Below are 18,052 nucleotides of genomic sequence, written 5' to 3'. Positions count from 1 at the left end.
ATGTCATCCTTTGAGTTTTACACGAAGAACTGTATTTAAGGGTCACAGTATTATAAAAGTTGAGAACCACTGCTTTATAGACTTACAAGTCGAAAATGCTCATCAGGCTGTACAGCTTGGGGAGGCTCCACGGAAAACCTATTTCTTTGGTGTTTCTAGAGGCTTCTCACATGCTTTGCTTGTAACCCCACACCACAACAGCGAGCTCTCTTCTGTCATTTTATCTTTTTTAACACTAACTTACTGTTTTCCTCTTTTAATTCTCCTTTCGAGTACCATAAGTACACTGGACTGAGGAATCCAGGTGACCCTTTACTCTAAAGAGTCTTAATCATGTTTACAAAGTACTGTTTGCCATGGAAGGCAATATAGTTCCTTCCTGCGCATGAAGACATGGATACCTTTGGGTATCCACTATTCTACTAATTTAATATTCCCTATAGTTCTTATGGTACTTTAGTTTTGTAGATTACACAGTAAAAATTATCATAGATGTATTTTATTATTATTTTTTTAATTTACTTTTATTTAATGTACATTGGTGTTTGGCTGTGTATGTCATGTGTGGAGTTACAGACAGTTGTGAGCTGCCATGTGGGTGCTGGGAATTGAACTCAGGTCCTCTGGAAGAGCAGTCAGTGCTCTTAACCTCTGAGCCATCTCTCCATCCCCATAGATGTATTTTAAGTCTTGCTTTTTTTTTAAGAGTATAAATCTTTTGGACACATATATGTGACAGAGAGCTGGGCATATACCAGTTGCTTCTAGAAGTTTATTCACAAATATTGACTATTTGGGATAAACATGAACCTGAAAGTGCCTTTGTTTACTTTTCTACAGTGAAGATATATTCATGTCTCTATTTCTCAGGACTTTTACTTCCAATCAAATGGCTAAAATATATAAACCCTTATAAGCCTGAAATGATCAGTTTCATTGTTGACTTTCAGCCAAGTGTTAGGAAGACTCTGAGTGGCACGGGTCCCCTTTGGGCACCAGCTAAGGGGATGTTGAATTTGTTAGTCTTCATGCATTTTGATTTCAAGTATATTTCATTTAACTAATGAACTTTAGACTTAATCACAAAAATTTTCAAGATACAGAAAGGTGGAAAGAGTTTGTATGTATCAAATGCAGTGGTTCTCAACTTGCCTAATGCTGTGACCCTTTGATAGAGTTCCTTATGTTGTGGTGACCCCAACCACAAAATTATTTTAATTGCTGCTTCATGACTGTAATTTTGCTAGTTATGAACTGTAATGTAAGTACCTATATTTTCCAATGGTCTTAGGTGACCCCTATGAAAGGGTGGTTTGACCCTCAAAGGGTCACGAACCACAGGTTGAGAACCATTTTTTGGCAACTTATTTTATTTTAATCTCTCTTTTTCTCCATGTTTTTCTCTCCCTCCCTCCTTCGATCCCTCCCTCTTTGCTTTTCCCCTTTCTCCATTTTGTGTATTTGTGTGTGTGCACATGTGTGCATGTAGATTCACGTGTGCCATGGTGTATATGTGGCAGTAAAATGCAACCTTGGATGGTGGGCCTTACCTTCTACCTTGTTTGATGTGTCTTTTGACGCCCTTTGTAAGCTAGAGTAGCTGTCTCCAAGCTTAATTAGAGCCTTCCAGTCTCTGTCTCCCACCTTTTGACACACGACAGAATTTGGTTTTACGTGGGTCCTGGGGATTAAACTCAACATTTTAGATTGTGGGTCAAGCATTCTGCTTGAATGCTCGAGGCAAGCCGTCACCCAGCCATGACAATTTACTTTTGAGTCAATTTCAATTAGGCGATTTTTAATCAGGGCCATAAAAGCAAGAATTTATGTACACTTTGTTTCTTGAGATTCTTCAAAGGATGGTTGAAGTTGAAAGTTGAAGTTGAATTGTGTCATAGGTTTGCCTTTAAAAACATCCAACCACGTCACCCAGACTTCATCCTTTCACCCATCAAAACATCTGCAAGCAATTTCTTCTCTGTGTTAAGCTCACGATCTACTTGCCCTACATTTTAAAACTAGCTCTGTTGCTCTTATTCTTGTTCTTAGCGAGTTTTCTAGAGAAAAAGTCACTATTTTATTTTATTTGGTGTTGAATCTCATTCCAACATACATCAGCAGTGTTTTCAGAAGACTAAAAGAGCGATTCATCTGGTCCTAATGTTTTCTACTCTGTCATAAGAGCACCAGTTTGAGACTGCCTTACTTATATGATTTAACATGCACTCATTCAATGACTCTTTTATTTTTCCTGCTAAGTGGATTCCCCCCCTAATATCTCCAAGAACTTTTGGCATTATTAAGACTGCGCAGTGCCGTCATTATGAATGGAGAAAGTATAGCTGTGTAAGCGGTGAAAACTCAGAAGTTTTGCTCTACTCTCCCAGTTTAAATAGCAACAAATCATCTCTCAAACACGTGTTTTTCACTTGGAAATGTAAATTCAGCCTGTGTCTCAGAGGATTGGAGATGCTGTCTATTGTTATGTTTGGTTGTTGTTTACAGAAATTTAGTTAATCTTTAAAAAATCCACACCTCTTAGGAAAATATTAGGGAGACAGAACAAAGTAGATATTCTTGCTCTTTCTAATTTTTTGATTTTTGTCTTTTACACCTGTTTCAAGCAAAGAGGGTTACTACTTAACAGTGGCCCTTTACCGCAACCTGGCTAAAAACTCACTCATCATTATTTGAATAAAATGATTTGCCTTTCAGGCAAATCTACACTTTCTTCAAATACATTTTATATATTTCATCAAATACATTATCCAACTTTATCCCGCTTTTCCTCCAAAGACAGCAAAGGTCTTTCTAAGCAACGATTACACATAAATCCCATCAGAGGTTGTTTCTGTAAAAGATGCAGATGTGTTTTATTGTCTCAAGACATCCTCTGTCTTTTCAGTATAAATTCTGGTTTTGCTTAATGTAAATCAGCCTATTGATTCTTCCTAAAATATTTGTCCTTACATCTTATTTCCATACTTCCTTTTACCCTTGAAAAAAAAATCACTGCATAATGGATCTGGAAAAGGATTGTGGTCATTAAAAAGTGCAAGATCATTGTAGGGCCTTTTGTTCCCTCTGTAAGTCATCTTGGCTCTGGATATATCAAAACTTTTTAAGTTCATTCCAGTTCACCTTGCCAAAGTTCAAGTGTCAGTTTTTGGTAGGAAATAGATCCGTGTTGCTTACTAAAAACTCCAAGAATTTTGTGTAAGCCTAGTCTTCCTTTCAGCTGTTGGGACTTTTGACTTGTGAGGGTTGTGGGAAATGAGAAAGATAAAAAGGCAGGGCTGGTGTTTGGGGTGGGGCTCTCCCTGGTCTCCTGTTGAGAAGGTCCCTTCCACATTAGAGTTGGGAGAGCATCACCATTTGGGTCTTAAAGATTCCTCAATATCTCATACGCTGTTTGTTTTGTTTGTGTACTGTTGCACTAGTGGTACAGATAGTAGAGCTAGTAATGAAAGCAAGGCCTGAGGGCATGAGCCTGGAGGGATGTTTGGGTATGACCTGTTCCTCCTCCTTTCTTTTGCTACCTGGCTGCTATGAGGTGAGTGGCTTCCTTTGCCTCACCAGAAGCCAGGGGACCCTAGACCAAGGACCAACAGTCTGTGAACAGAAACCCAAGAAACCCTCAGCTTAAACAAACCTCTCCTCTTTGGACTGGTTTAATGCAGTTTGCTAGTGTACTGGAAAGCTGAACACACAGAAGCCAGTGATCAGGGTAGAAGGATTTGGTGGAGGCAGACAGCTTTCTAAATGGTTAATTCACATATGCTCACTTGTTTAAAGGGTAAAGCACGCTTTTTACAATAGTGTAATTATTGTTCATGTGAAGGATGGTTTTATGTTGATGATAGTTCCAAGACATGGCACCTTGGATGTCAGCCTAGGATACCTGTGCATGTCGATATCTTGAGTGCATATGGGAGTCAGACAACTTTATTTTTTGCATACATGATTTGATTTCTTCCATATCATTCAATAAACATTTGCAAAGCGAATTTGACATGCTAGGAGACTGGTAAAAAAGCTGTCATCTGAAAAATAGATGGCTTAAAGGTTATCAAAGAAACTGTTATATAATAAAAAGTAAAAGTTTTGTTCACCTTAAAAATCTTATTACTGCCCATAGGAAATGATCAGGCAACTTATTTTAGTGTCTGTAAAGTAAAATGTTTTGTGTAGAGAATCTTTGCCTTTTCTCAGATGTGGAGTTCTAGTATTCTGTCGTTTCTATCATGATTTCTGCTCCTTAAGACTGAGGATTATATACAGTTTGTGGCTATGGAATGGGCTCCTTTTCCTACTGGGAGACGGTTACATGGCAGTGAGCCTGGTTTTCTGGGGGTAGTACTGGGTCTTAAGGTGCTGGAGTTGCCAGCAGCACTCAGTCACATCTCCTTTATTCTTTTGTTGTGTGTCATGTGTGTGAGATGTGTGCATCTATAAACACACGTGTGCAAGCGCTCACAGCCACATAAGGGAATGTGGAGGCCAGAGGAGCTAGTGCATTGGAGCTCTTAGTAAGGCTCTGCCTCACTCACAGGAAACAGCCTCTCACCGAACCTGGCTAGATTGTCTGTCCCCAGACCTGGAGTTATAGGCATGTACAACTAAGCCTGGCTTTTGTGTGGGTGCTGGGGATTTGAACACAGGTCCTCACCTATGTGCAGCTGTACTCTTGTCCACTGAGTCATCTCTTCAGCCTCCACAGTTATTATTTCTTAACACAACTATTGGGAGGTTATGTTCATTTCTTCAGGTCATTGAAGGCTGCCGGTCAAAGGATATCTTTCTTCTCTCCCTCCCCCCCACATTTAAATATGCCGTGAACCTCAAGTGTCACCACTAGAGATGTGCTCCTGTTGCCTAAGCACTGTCCTCCATGTTTCCTGCTCTGAGGAATGAATGATTGACTGTAAGTTGGGTTTTTCTCTAAGTAATTGAATACCTAACTAAAAAATGACTTCACCATTAAATCATTTAGGTTCTCGTATTGGGTAAGGATAACCTAATGGCACTCCAGGTCAAGTTTGTATTTCTTCGGCTCTCCCTTCATGGACACAAAAACGTTGTAGCAGTTACAAGGACTGCATCCTTCCATGACAATGTTCAAAGCTTGAAAGGGCATTTCCTCCTCATGGGCTTTGTGTTGGCAACAGTCTGCTGTTACTATGACAACTAGCAAAGAAAATCAATTCATAAAGAGAACTAAGGTTTACTTTGTGCTCATTCATGCTTATAGGTCCCTGGTTGTATGCTGGTTGGCAATGTTGAGTAACATGCAGCAGAACAAATGGCCTGCCCTTTGGCTTGGATGCAAAAGATAGGCAAGGGGAAAGGTTTGGGACCTAGTATACCCTTCCAGGGCATACTTCCAATGATCTGAAGACATCCCATTGTGTGTTACCTCTTTATTTTTTTCTTTTACAAATATTTTATTTATTTAATCACTTTATAGCCTGATCCCAGCCCCCTCCCTTCTCTCCTCCCAGTCTTGCCCTCACACCCCTCCCCCCAAATTCTCTCTCTCATTCTCAGAATAGGGAAGGCCCCTTCAGGGGTACCAGTCCTCCCTGGCACCTCAAGTCACGGCAGGAATACGCCCATCTTCTTCTCCTGAAGCCAGACAAGGCAGCTCCGATAGGGGAAAAGGATCCAAAGGAAGGCAACAGAGTCAGTGATAGTCTCTACTCAAGTTTTTAGGGGACCCTCGTGATGACCATGCTGCACACCGTGTTCTCCCTCTTAAAGGCTTTATACTTACCCTTCCATACTGGAGACTAACTCTTTGCCATGTGGACCTCTGGGGAACCCTTCAAGATCTGGCAGCACGTGCTTCTTTTCGTTAGAGAAGAACCCATTCCTTGAAGCCTCCAACAGTCCTTTTATTGTTAGTACTGTCTCTCTATCTCTGAGCCCATTTCCCTATGGGCAGCCTACTAGCAAAGGTGGCATGGGTAACAGGCTTTCACACCTGCCTCTTGATCCGTTCTGTCTCTAAACTAGGCAGCGCTAACTGGATGGGAAAGGGGAGGTGGCATCTGGTTCACATTTCGTTCCCTTCTCTCCCTACTCTAGTCTCCTACTCTTCCTTATTTCAGTTCTCTGACACACTGTCCAGGGATGGATAATCTTGATCTGGATAATGGGCTCGTGGCTTCTGCTGCTGGGATTTGTTCCCTTGGGATCAGACATCGCCAGGCTGGGTGCTATACGATGTTAGAACGTATTTTTGCCATTCTCATTATAACGTAGAATTAATTTGCTCAGATCATTTGTTCAAGTTCAGTCATGTTTTTGACGTAGAGTCATAAAGGGTGCATGAATGGGAGCCCAGGCTTGAGGAATAAAGGGCTGGAAGGAGTAGGTGAGATACACAGAAGAGGCTAACGGCACTGGGGCGTAGAGGGACTTCCGGGCCCAGGTCCGGTCTAGATCCATAGCCCATGTAGTTTCCTGCTCTGCATCCCCATCCTACTGGGCCACCACCCAGGATGAAAGCCAGTTGAGCTCACATGCTCCCGCAGACTCTTACTCTTGTGTTGTTTTGTTCACTTTAGCTCCTGACTCATCCTCCCAGTTTTGAGCCCTCTGCCAGCCATTTCAGCGGGTCCTCCCGAATCCTCATTCTCGAGACCCACCCTCACCCACTCTTGTTTGTCCCAGATCATTTGTTCCACTTCCTTTTCCTGCTGAAACCCGGCTCTTTACTAAGTACAAGTCTCTAGCGTACAGGCAGCTCTTTCTCCCAAGTCTCCCACATCAAAGGCTTTGGAAGTTTTAGAGGTTCAAAGTGACCTTGGATTTTTGGTGACTGACGTTTTAAAGTATTTTGAACTTGTAAAGACTATGGGAGTTTTAAATCTGTAACGTTTTCTATTTGTGATATTAACTAATGTAAAATCTTGGGGATGTACAAAAAAGGAAGTTATTGAAACAGTGATGCCTTTGTTATGTCAAGTGTCCTAGGTACTAACTTCATGCAAGTTAGTCATTTTGGAGAAGGAAATCTCAGTTGAGAAAACTGTGGGAAAGCCTGTGTTGTATTACTTTGATTGATAGTTAGTGTAAGGGCCCAGCTCACTGTAGGCTGTGCCACACCTGAGCTGGTGGTCCTGGAAGCTATAAGAAAGCAGACTGAGCAAATCCTGAGGTAGCAAGACAGTAAGAAGCCCTATTCCATGGCCTCTGCATCAGCTCCTGCCTCCAAGTTCCTGCCCTGTTTGGAGTTCCTCCTTTGGATTCCCTCTATGGACTGTGACCCTGGATATGTGAACCCAATAAACCCTTTCTTCCCCAATTTGCTTTTGGTCATGGTGTTTTATCACAGCCATGGAAAACCTGACTAAGACGAGGGACAACATGAGAGCATTCTCTCTTTTGTCTGTGCTACTTCCTATTTTCCCATTGGTGTTTACCTATAAAACCCTCCTTCCCATACCCTCATAATAAAATTTAAAAAAATTAAATCAAAATTGCTGGAACAAATAATTTTCAATCCCAGGGCTGCCTCAGAAGCATAGAGATAGCAAAAAGGAAGTGTCTCCTTGTCTTAAATGGACTTTCCCCTCCCCACTGAGTTACATAGTGTGGATTCATCTGGTTGCCTGTTCCACCCTTTGTGATGTTAGGGTTTAGTCTCAACTTCTCAAATGCATGTTAGGAAAAATGAACAAAGTCCTGCCTACAGAGAGCTCAGGACAGTGCCTGGAGCACCTCCGTGTGGTGGTCACTCACTGTTAGTGTTTTGGCTGTGCCACAATCCCTCCACAACCAGTCTCATTCATTACTTCCACTCCCCATTCCCCCTACCTAGAGGGGTCATGCCCCCTCCTGTTGAAGGCCTTCCGCTTACCACTGCTTCCCTATCACCCTGAGGACAATCTCAAACCCAAGAGACCAGGATGAAGCCAGATTGCTCAAGAAGGTCCTGCCGAGTTTGGCCCTGTGTGGGTCTCACAGCCCCTCCTCAGTGCTCTCTGTGCTCCCGCCCTGCTGCCCCCCACCCCCTTGGACTGGCCATGTTTGCTACTGCCTCACAGCCTTTGAACTTGTTACCCACCAGGGATTTCGCCGTCCTGCATGGTAGCCTCGCTAGTCCCTGAATATCTGGCCCAACAAACCTGCCTGGAAGTTGTGGACTGCATCACCTTGTTGATTTTCCTTGTGACACGTTGTTGGGGCTCCTATTCAGACGGAAAGGTACCCTGGGACTTCAGAGCCCGGGAACCACACAGCTCTGCGGAATGGAAGGTCATCCTCAGATACCGGAGTCCAGGAACTGTACAGCTCTTTAGAAGACTCTTTAGAAGAGTCTTCACTGCCCTGAGTGAGGCCAGACCGGGCTGAGCTGGAGTGCTACAGTGTAACAGCTCCTCTTCGCCTTTTGTCTTCATCAGTGTTGACACTCCCAAAGGAGGGCATCCCCAGCTGAGCTGAGTTGCTGAGGAGCTTCCCTTCTTTTCTTCTTGGCTTCTCCTGATGAGAGAGTCACACGGGACAGCAAATATCATAAAAGAGATTGTAAAAGAGATTTATTGGGATAGACAAATCCAGGGTGGTTGCCCCCTCTCCCAGGAGAAGAGAGCAGGGAACTGAGCAGCAGGCAGGGCTTTATACAGGATTTCTTAAGGGGCAGAGCTTTCCAGGGTGAAGACTGGTGGGATTTCAAGTTCCAAGCTTGGGGGAGCTCAGGATTGGTGGGATTTTTCGCCTAGGGTGGGGTCTGGGCACTCTCGCCTTTGGGGCTGGGATGACAGTTACAGTGGTTAGGAAATGACAGTTAGGGGGACCACCTCAGGTGGGGGCCTAGACACTTTCCTGCCTTGAGAGTTTAAGAGGTTACGTAGTTTACAAAGGGAGCCCATTCCCTGTTGCTTGAGTAGGTAAGAGGGCATGAATAGTCAACACACTTTCCTTCAGGTCATTGAGTTGGTTTCACGGTCAAGGTCTACCTCCCTCTACTGGATCCTAGTCTCCCAAAGCACAGAACTTCGTGTCTTCCTCGGCACTATTGTCCTTGTCCCTCAGAGCAGAAAGCCCAACTCAGTTTAAGAACACTAAAATTATCTGAACATGGGGAAAGGCCATGGCCAGGAACAGCTTTAACCACTGTATCCTGTTCAGAGACACACCACTTTCCACCCCGAGGCGCTTAAAAGAACTCCGGAGCACCAGTTGGAATGCGGAATTGTTAGGCTCTTTGACCTGCCGACCTCTGAACTGATTTTCTCCGTACAAGAGAGGTCTTGAGTTAATTGGAACTTCTCTTGGACCTGTGGGGCATCAAACAAACCTTCATGCAAACCTCAAAGGGACCATAGCTTAAGGGAACATTAGAACTGGCCAAGATGGTGTGTGGATGATGGTTGTGGACACTAAAGAAACAAGAGTAATGCATGGGCTGTGTTAATTTCCCCTCTGTATATGCCGGCTGGGAAAAGCCACACTTGCAAGTCACCAGGAAACCAGGCTCCCCGGGAACCTCAGTCCTCGCTTCCCTAGCAGCCATTACTTTTTCTCCTCAAATTCAATTAAATCAGCCCTAATGAGTGGCTCTATAGAATGGGCGCTCCTGTTTGCAGAGCTCAGGGAATAATAACAAGCCAACATTAATGAGGATGGTCACTGCAAATGAGAAAAAATTGATTCTCCCACCCAGGCAGCAGGTAGATTTCTGCTCTCAGGCATCAAGGTTCAGACTTGAAGCTCATGTTCCCTCTTGCAGTCGGAGGCAGGCCCTTAGCAACAGAACTCCTGCTGGTGTTTTTCCTGTGTTCTGGCTCCTCTCAATTCAGCCACTGACCAACTGATTCCTCTGGCTGTTGTCACTACAGAGATTTCTCAATAAATAGAAGCAGCCACGTTTTAAGGGAGAAATTTTAATTACGTAAAATGCCTTTTCTGATTCTGTAGGCAAGGGCCAGGGCAGGAGTCAGAGGGTCTGACATGCAGCTCATGTTTACCCTTTGATCGGGTGTCATTTTGTCAGAAGAGAGCATATGCCATCCTCTGCTGTGTTTTTAAAAATAGATTCAGAGGAAGTGTGGAATTAATCTTAACCTTAAACACATTGAGCCCAGTACTTCCTATCCAACCATAGAATGCGCTATCTAGTTTCCTACACCTCCCCCTGGCTAAGTTTAGGCCCTTTGGGCCAGCTGTTAAGAAGGAAAAGAAATGGGGGGCAGGGCTTCAGGAGAATAAGGCATGGCACAGCCCCCCCACCATCCAGCTTACTTCCTCACTGCCCCACCTGCCCTCCCTGCTGTAACAGAATCAGGCTATAGAGGAGCATAGGGCCCTTGCGATTTTCAGCGTTCCACAGCAGGGTTGGGGTAATTCTCCTTTTTCTTTGTGTTCTACTTCACTGATATGTCCTGATATGTCCTGAGAGTCCTGAAAGTCAGCCCATTAACAGCACGAGTCTTGACTGTCTTTCTATTCTCTAGAAAGCAAAGCTTTGCCTTGCTTTTTTTCCATTTTTTATTATTTTTTACACTATTCACTTTGTATCCCCCCATAAGCCCTCCCTCCTCCCCTCCCGACCTCACCCTCCCTCCCCCTTCTTCATGCATGCCCCTCCCCAAGTCCACTGATAGGGGAGGTCCTCCTCTCCTTTCGTCTGATCTTAGTCTATCAGTTCTCATCAGGAGTGGTTGCATTGTCATCTTCTGTGGCCTGGTAAGGCTGCTCTCCCCTCAGGGGGAGGTGATCAAAGAGCAGGCCTATCAGATTGTGTTGGAGGCAGTCCCTCTTCCCATTACGATGTAACCCACTTAGACACTAAACTGCCATGGATTACATCTACTCAGGGGTTCTAGGTTATCCCCATGCCTGGTACTTGGTTGGAGTATGGGTCTCTGGGAAGACCCCTGTGTTCAAATCTTCTAGTTCTGTTGCTCTCCTTGTGGGGTTCCTGTCCTTTCCATAACCTACTATTTCCCACTTCTTACATAAGATTCCATGCACTCTGCCCAAACCGGCCTTAAGAAGAAAGTGACCACATCTCCGTTTTACTTGCTCTCAGTGGCAGAGGGTGTCAGTGTTGAAGCCACAGTGCTCAAAGATGATTTCGTCTTTTCAGAATTTTTCTTCACGGAGTTAAAGTTACTGAGATGACTCAGTTGTAGCCAGCTCAGTCGATATTCTCCAAACCTGAAAGATATTTATTCTTTAGCCCAGGAAGGTGGTGGCACTCAGAGGTTATTGTGTCTTCAGCCTGGTTTCCCTGGAGCTGAGCCCTCTGCTGTGGCTTTGGTTGGAGGGATATTGCATTAGGGTCTGGGTACCCTTTGGGTGCCAGCAGCCATCTACTGCACGTGAGCTGATTCCATGAAGTGGATCCAGTACCATGTTTCGGTGAAGGGTGGAACTTCATGGATTTTTCACCCCTAGTTTCCAGGTGGCCCAGTCTGGATGCCACCACCCTTCCAGAGACCAGATGTTCACTTTTCACAGAAGCACAGATAATCACAGGGAGCAGAGTTTTCAGCTTCCTAGACAAAGAGCTCCAATGAAACCTGGAGAGGAATTTTATAAAGCAATCAGGAAGAGAAAAACATGCCCTAAATGAGAGCAGCATTATCTGTTTTGTGAAAAATTTAAAACACATAGTTAATTTTTAAAGTTAATCTATTCACTTTACATCCCGATCTTAGCCTCCTCCCTCCTCTCTCTGCAGCCCCACCCTCTTCCCCCTATCCTCCCTCCCCTTCTCCTTAGAGGGGAGCCCCCCTCCCATTACAGCACATCAAGTTGCATCAGGACTGAGCACATTTTCTTGCCCTGTGGCCTGGTGTGGCAGCCCTGCCAGGAGGAAGTGACCCAAAAGCAGGCAACAGAGTGCATGTCAGAGACAACCCCCATTTCCCTTACTAGGGATCCCACATGAAGCCGGAGCTGCCCAACAGCTGCACCCTTGTAGGGGGTCTAGATCCAGTCCATGCATGGTCCTCGGTTGGTGCTTCAGTCTCCACAGACCGCTCTGGGCCCTGGTTCGTTGGCTCTGTTGGTCTTCGTGTGGAGATCCTGTTCCCTACAGGTCCTATGCTTTGTCCAGTGTTTGGCTGTGGGTTTTAGCCTCTGTTTCAATCTGCTGGTGGGAGGAGCTTCTCAGAGGACAGCTATGCTAGGCTCCCATCTGTAAGCATAGCAGAGCATAGTTAATAGTGTCAGGGGTTGGCTCTCTCCCATGGAGTAGGTCTCAGCTTGGGCCAGAATAGTTGGACATTTCTTCAGTCTCTGCTCACATAGTTAAGTTTTTAAAGAGACTAACTAGCATGCTTTCTTTTTTTTTTTTTTTTGTTCTTTTTTTTTCAATTTTATTTGGGCCCCCAAAAGTACCCTACACCCCCAATTCAATAGGAATAAACTCTAAGAAAATAATGTTCTATTTCCCTTAAAGGGGGTTGGGTAGTTTTTTGGTTGTTTTCTTTCTTTTCTTTCTTTCTTTCTTTCTTTCTTTCTTTCTTTCTTTCTTCCTTCCTTCCTTCCTTCCTTCCTTCCTTCCTTCTTTTTTTGGTGACTTATTATTATTATTTATTACAGTTTATTAAATTTATATCCTGACAGTGGTCCCCTCCCTCATCTCCTCCCAATCCCACCATCCCTCTCTATTCTCCCCCTATACCTCTCCCCTAGTGCACTCATAGGGAGGTCCTCTTCTCCTTCTATTTGACCCTAGCCTATCATGTCTCATCAGGACTGCTTGTAATGTCTTCCTCTGTGGCCTGGCAAGGCTGAAACCCCCAGGGGGAGGTGATGAGAGAGCCTGTCACTGAGTTCATGCCAGAGACAATCCCTGCTCCCCTTTACTAGGGACCTCACTTGGAGACTGAGCTATGGCCTACATCTGAGCCAGGGTTTTAGGTCCTCTCCATGCATTGTCCTTGGTTGGGGTACCATTCTCCTCAGGGACACCAGGGCTGTTTTTATGGCTCTGTTGGTTTCCTTTTGGAACTCCTGTCCCCTCCAGGTCTTTCTATCTCTGCCTTTTTTCATAAGATTCCCTATATTCTCCCCAAAGTTTGGCTATGAGTCTCAGCCTCTGTTTCAATTCCTGTATCAGTAGAGTCTTTCAGAGGCCCTCTGTGGTAAGCTCCTGTCCTGTCTTCTCCTGCTTCCAATGTCTATCACATTTGTCCTTCTGACTGAGGATTGAGCATCTTCTGTATCCATTCCTCCATTGAGGGACATCTAGGTTGTTTCCAGTTTCTGGCTATTACAAATAAAGCTGCTGCAAACATGGTTGAGCAAATATCCTTGTATACTTGAGCATATTTTGGATATATGCCTAGGAGTGGAATAGCTGGATCTCGAGGAAACACTATTCCTAATTGTCTGAGAAAGTGCCAGATTGATTTCCAAAGTGGTTATACAAGGTTACATTCCCACCAGCAATGGAGAAGGGTTCCCCTTTCTTCACATCCTCTCCACTTGAGTTTTTGATCTTAGCCATTTTGATGGGTGTAAGGTGAAATCTCAGAGTCTAACTTGCATTCTTATGGGTCCATCATCCAACTTCAATAACCACCTCCCCATGTGTGTTTGTGTGTGTGTGTGTCCAGTAGAATCTTACCTTCATAACATGTGAGTCCTACCTATTCTCAAATCAGGTAGGCAAAATAATATTTCATAAATGAATATTTACTTGTTGATTTTTTTTTGAGATTCTCATCCCCTCCCTTTTTAAATGCTGGTAAATGTAGAAAACAACCTTTCCCCCAGTCCTCATGTCCTCTCCATCAGTGGCTTTCATCCACTTTCCTCTGGCTGGTTGGATTCTTCAAAGTTTCTCTGGTGGGCTTCTGGTAGAGTCTGTGCTGTGCAGTGGATCTACCTGCCTCTAGCCCCAACACACTGCAAGGACAAATTTTCTTCGGGCGTTTGAGACCACTGGGGCTCACACTTTTCTCAGTTGCTGTCTTTTCAGTGAATGTCCTTTTGTTGTGGTGCAATGGCCCAATTTTTTTTTTCTTTTCAGCCACAGAGCTGATGGGACCAGATGAACTGCCAAGTCACACTGGTGGGGTGTGACTCAGAAGGGAGCCACTCAGAGGCCCACACCCATGATAGCTTGGTGACATCTGTCTGTATGACATGCTTTCAGTTTATAGACTGTTTCGTTGCTGCTGTCACTGTGAAAGATGAGCTAATGGCGCCTGTTTTGATCCACATGATAATAAAACAGTAAAAAATAAAATCTAAAAAATATCTATAAAATCATATGAGTATTTCATGACAGTTTTTTTTTTTTGTTTTTTTGTTTTTTGTTTTTTTTTTTTGGCCCAAAGCCATTCTTGGTTCTAAGGCATAAGCAGTGAAATTTGAAGGGGTCAGGAGAGAGTGAGTGCTGTACACACGTTCCTGTCACTCTGAGTGGTTTAAATTTGTCATTCTTCCCACACTTAAATTGGAATACACTTAGGAGAAAGATGTACACACACTACAAAGGAATTGAAACCAGAATTCAGAAAGACGGGCTTTGTGAATGTGAACATGCTGGATTCCACAGCACACCAAAGGGGTTCCGGTAGGCAGAGCACATTTGTCTGGACCCTTTCCCGAGCCTTCTCCTGCTTCACAGCCAGCTGGCTTCCTGTTGGCTTCAGGTAATGGAATGATTACAGAGTGGGAAGAAAGCATAAGCCAGACATGTATGTTTCCTGTGGCTACTGCTGCAAATTGCACGCACGCACGAACTCACACGCACATGCTTACACATGCCCAAATGCACACAGGCACACACTCTCAAGCTACACAAAGTTATCATTTTATGGTTTTGGGGCCAAAAGTCAGAAGTGAATCTTCAGGGATTAAACTTGGCAGGGCTATTCTCTTGCAGGCTCTAGAGACCTATTTCCTGCCTTCTACCACTTTTAGGACATACCCACATTCTTTGGCTTGCGACCACATTGTCCTAACCTCATACCCCATTGGCTGAACACTGTGCCTTTCTCTTATGAGGTCCGTTGTGATGACACTGGGCTTCTGAAAAACTCTGCACTGTTCCCAGGATGGCTCGTCAGCCTCTTTTGTCAACTGCCATCTCTTTCTGAGCAGCTTTGTGTCAGATCCCCTCCTCATTACTGTTGGGCAAGCTGAAGTGTTTTTTTGGGGGGGAGGTGTTGGATGAGGGGAGATGATGGTGCTTGGGTGATCTCTGTGGGGATAGGGCAGGAAATTACAGGGATGTCTTAAGGCCTTGGGTACTTAAGAGCAGTGGCTTAACTTTCCATTTAGCAAACGTTTGTCCCTCTTCCTTTCAGGTGAGCCTGTATGAACAGGGAGGGGCTATCTGGAGGACAGCAGTGGTTCTCCATTAGAGGCATGCATACGGGGCCTGTGACTCAGAGCAGTTCAGACTGGGTGCAGCTAGTGTGTGTACTCCTGACAGAGGTTTTGCACAGCTCAGTACCATTAAGGGGAAGCTCCCCTAAGAGGGGGTTCGATTTTCAGTGGAGATTCTTAACCTTAAATTTTTCTATTCATCCTCTTTATGATCTTCAACAAATCTGTGTTCCCTAGCGTGTACCCATGCATATGAGAGTAGGACAGTGACACTCGACATTAAGGCTTACATCAAGGCAAAATGAGACAATGATTGGTTGGAGAAGTATTAAACATGTATGTCTTCAATTTGATAAAGGAGTTCTAGAGTGTGCTCAGTCTGGATGCAACTTGACGTGATGGGGCAGGTTGGGATGGGGCAGGGCCCCCCTTTTCTGAGGGGAGAAGGGGAGAGGGAAGCAGGGGAAGAAGATGCAAGGATGGAACTGGGAGGAGAGGATGGAGGGGGCTTCGATTCAGATGTAAAGTGAGTAAATAAGGAAATTAATAAGAAAAAAACAGAGTTCTAGGAATACTGAGCCCCTATCCATGGGCTGCTTACTGTCCTAAGTCATTGCGTCTCCTAGATCTTTTAGCCTACAGGAATATAGAGATATCAAAGTGTATCTAATTACAAACTTGGCTTAGAAAGAAAACTAGGGACGGGGAACAGAGGTGCACAGGATGGCTTGAGTTATGCTAAGGGACCTAAATTAAGCTGATGTGGCTGGACGCAAAAGGCAGGGCAGGCATGTAGGGCTTGGTAAGGACATCAGGTTTTATGCTAGGAATCTTGGGAGGCTGTTGAAGAATTTTTGGCATCAAGCATGTTTGTATGTCGGATGAAGACGTCATAAGCACCACTCTTGGTGCTGCGTGGAGAACAGATTGGGGAGAAAATGAGGTGAAGTGGTAAAGAAGGGCCAGAACTGCTTTGGTCAAAGCCCAGATGGATGCCTGCAGCAGAGATTGTGCAGTGAGGGGAGGCTGGGGCCCAACGAGGCAGAGAGCACCGGGGAGGACCTGGGTTGATTGACTGGGGAGCAATTGCAACTTTGGTGCTGGACACAGAGGGACAGAAGAACTTTGGAGACACCCAAGAAAAGATGTTCCCAGCCACTTGGGAGAGGTTGCTGTGTGTCTAGAATGTTGTACATCAGAGACTTACAAATAACGGACCTCTCTGAACTGATAAGGCCTTTCAGTGTTAGTCTGCACCAGACAACGCTCTATGTTACTGTACTAACTCAATATCTGTAACAGCCTCAAGAGATGTTTTCTCCAAACGAGGAAAAGGAAACACCAGAGCTATCCCAGCCCTTGCTCAAGGTAAAACAATTACCAAGGGTTAGAACCAGGGTCCAAACCCAGGCTGGCCCCAGCGCCAGTGTCTCTGACCACCTCAGCACACCATCTCTTGGTGAGTGAATCGGAACATTCTCAGGACCTACACTGGTTCTGTTACGGGCTCTACCACGTGGCCTTCGCTGCCTAAGCCGCACCACCCGTTTTCAGGGGTGCCGGAGATGTTGGTGTTTCTGGTTGCCATGGTTTGCGTAGTACACATTCCTCACCCGCTGGAATCTCCTGCCCCGAGAAGCAGCTGCCACGGGCTGCAGCACGACACATGCCAGAGCCACAGAGAAGCGCGCGGAGGAGAGGCTGCAGCGTACAGCTGCAGGCAGCAATTATCTCTTCAGGAGAAAACATGTTTGAAACTTTGGGGTTACCGCAGGGCCCTGCCTCTTTCAACAGGAGGCTGACCCCCACCCCAAACAAGGCAACTGCTGCCTGTAGTAAAACTTCGGTTACTGTTTGTAAGCCAGAAAAACTTGGCTCCACCCATCTTCATTGCGCCCAGAAAGTGCGGAAAGATGCGTTGCCATGGCAAAAGGTCTACCAACTTCCTTTGCAACCCTAGCGCTGGCTCAGCCCGGCATGGTGCCTTCGGTGAGCAACCAGCTTCTGCTGCGTGGGTGCAGCCCCATGTCTAGAGTGAGTGGGGCCCTGGGTAAATTATTTAAACTTCGGCTCAGCGATGTGTAGCCAGCTCTGTCTGTGGTCTTGTGTTTTACTGTAGCAAGGGTCATGTCCTTTCCTGGAGTGTTGTCGCAGCTGGGAACTGCTTCAGTCCAGTGGCTTAAAGCCCCGTAAAAGGATTAGATAAGTATGAAGGTGGGATCAGGCTTGCCAGCCTGGTGGCACAGCTGAAGCACATAAAAGGCAGTGAGGGTGCAGGCGGAGGGAGGAAGCGCAGCCCCCTCTGCCATCCACCACGGGGAGGGGAGGAAGGAAGTGTCCCTCCCCAGACATCCCCTCCTGCCAAACAGGAGGAGCTGGATGCCCTCACAAGGAAGAAAAGGGTGGAAGTGCTTTCAGCAATCTTTGCCTCTAGCGTGTCCTACGACCTCTGAAGCTCTTTTGCTTCCTGCAGCTGACCCACATGCTGAAAAATGATGTCAGGGGCTGGATGTCAGGGTGCTCAGTGGATGGGGTGGTTGCCGTGTGCTTGAAGCACTAGGGTGGACCCCCAGCATGGTATAAATCTGGGCACGAGTGCACACCTGTCAAGGGCAGAGGCATGACCAAAAGTTCAAGGTCAGGCTCATTTACATAGTGATTTTGGGGCCAGCCTGGGCTACAGGAGTCCCTATCTCAAAAGAACAAACAAACAAAAGGAAAAGAAAGAAGCAAGCCAGGGTTTTCAGAGGGC

The 18,052-nt window shown here is 45.3% G+C and overlaps 1 long non-coding RNA gene across 2 annotated transcripts in view; it reads left to right on the top strand.

The window, feature by feature from the left end:
* The window catches only part of LOC132657061 (uncharacterized), a 99,285-nt gene that overhangs the window by 17,148 nt on the left and 64,085 nt on the right, over nucleotides 1–18,052 (top strand). The window contains exon 1 of one of the 2 annotated variants that reach the window (XR_009594904.1): nucleotides 17,243–17,334. The exons of the other annotated variant lie outside the window; for it this stretch is intronic. This is a non-coding gene — a long non-coding RNA (uncharacterized LOC132657061). Of the gene's footprint in view, nucleotides 1–17,242; nucleotides 17,335–18,052 lie in introns of those variants that run through there. 2 annotated transcript variants of the gene reach the window in all.

Source organism: Meriones unguiculatus, chromosome 10 (genome assembly GCF_030254825.1).
Source record: "Meriones unguiculatus strain TT.TT164.6M chromosome 10, Bangor_MerUng_6.1, whole genome shotgun sequence".
NCBI classification, from domain to species: domain Eukaryota; kingdom Metazoa; phylum Chordata; class Mammalia; order Rodentia; family Muridae; genus Meriones; species Meriones unguiculatus.
This window is presented reverse-complemented; position numbering and strand designations above follow the sequence as displayed.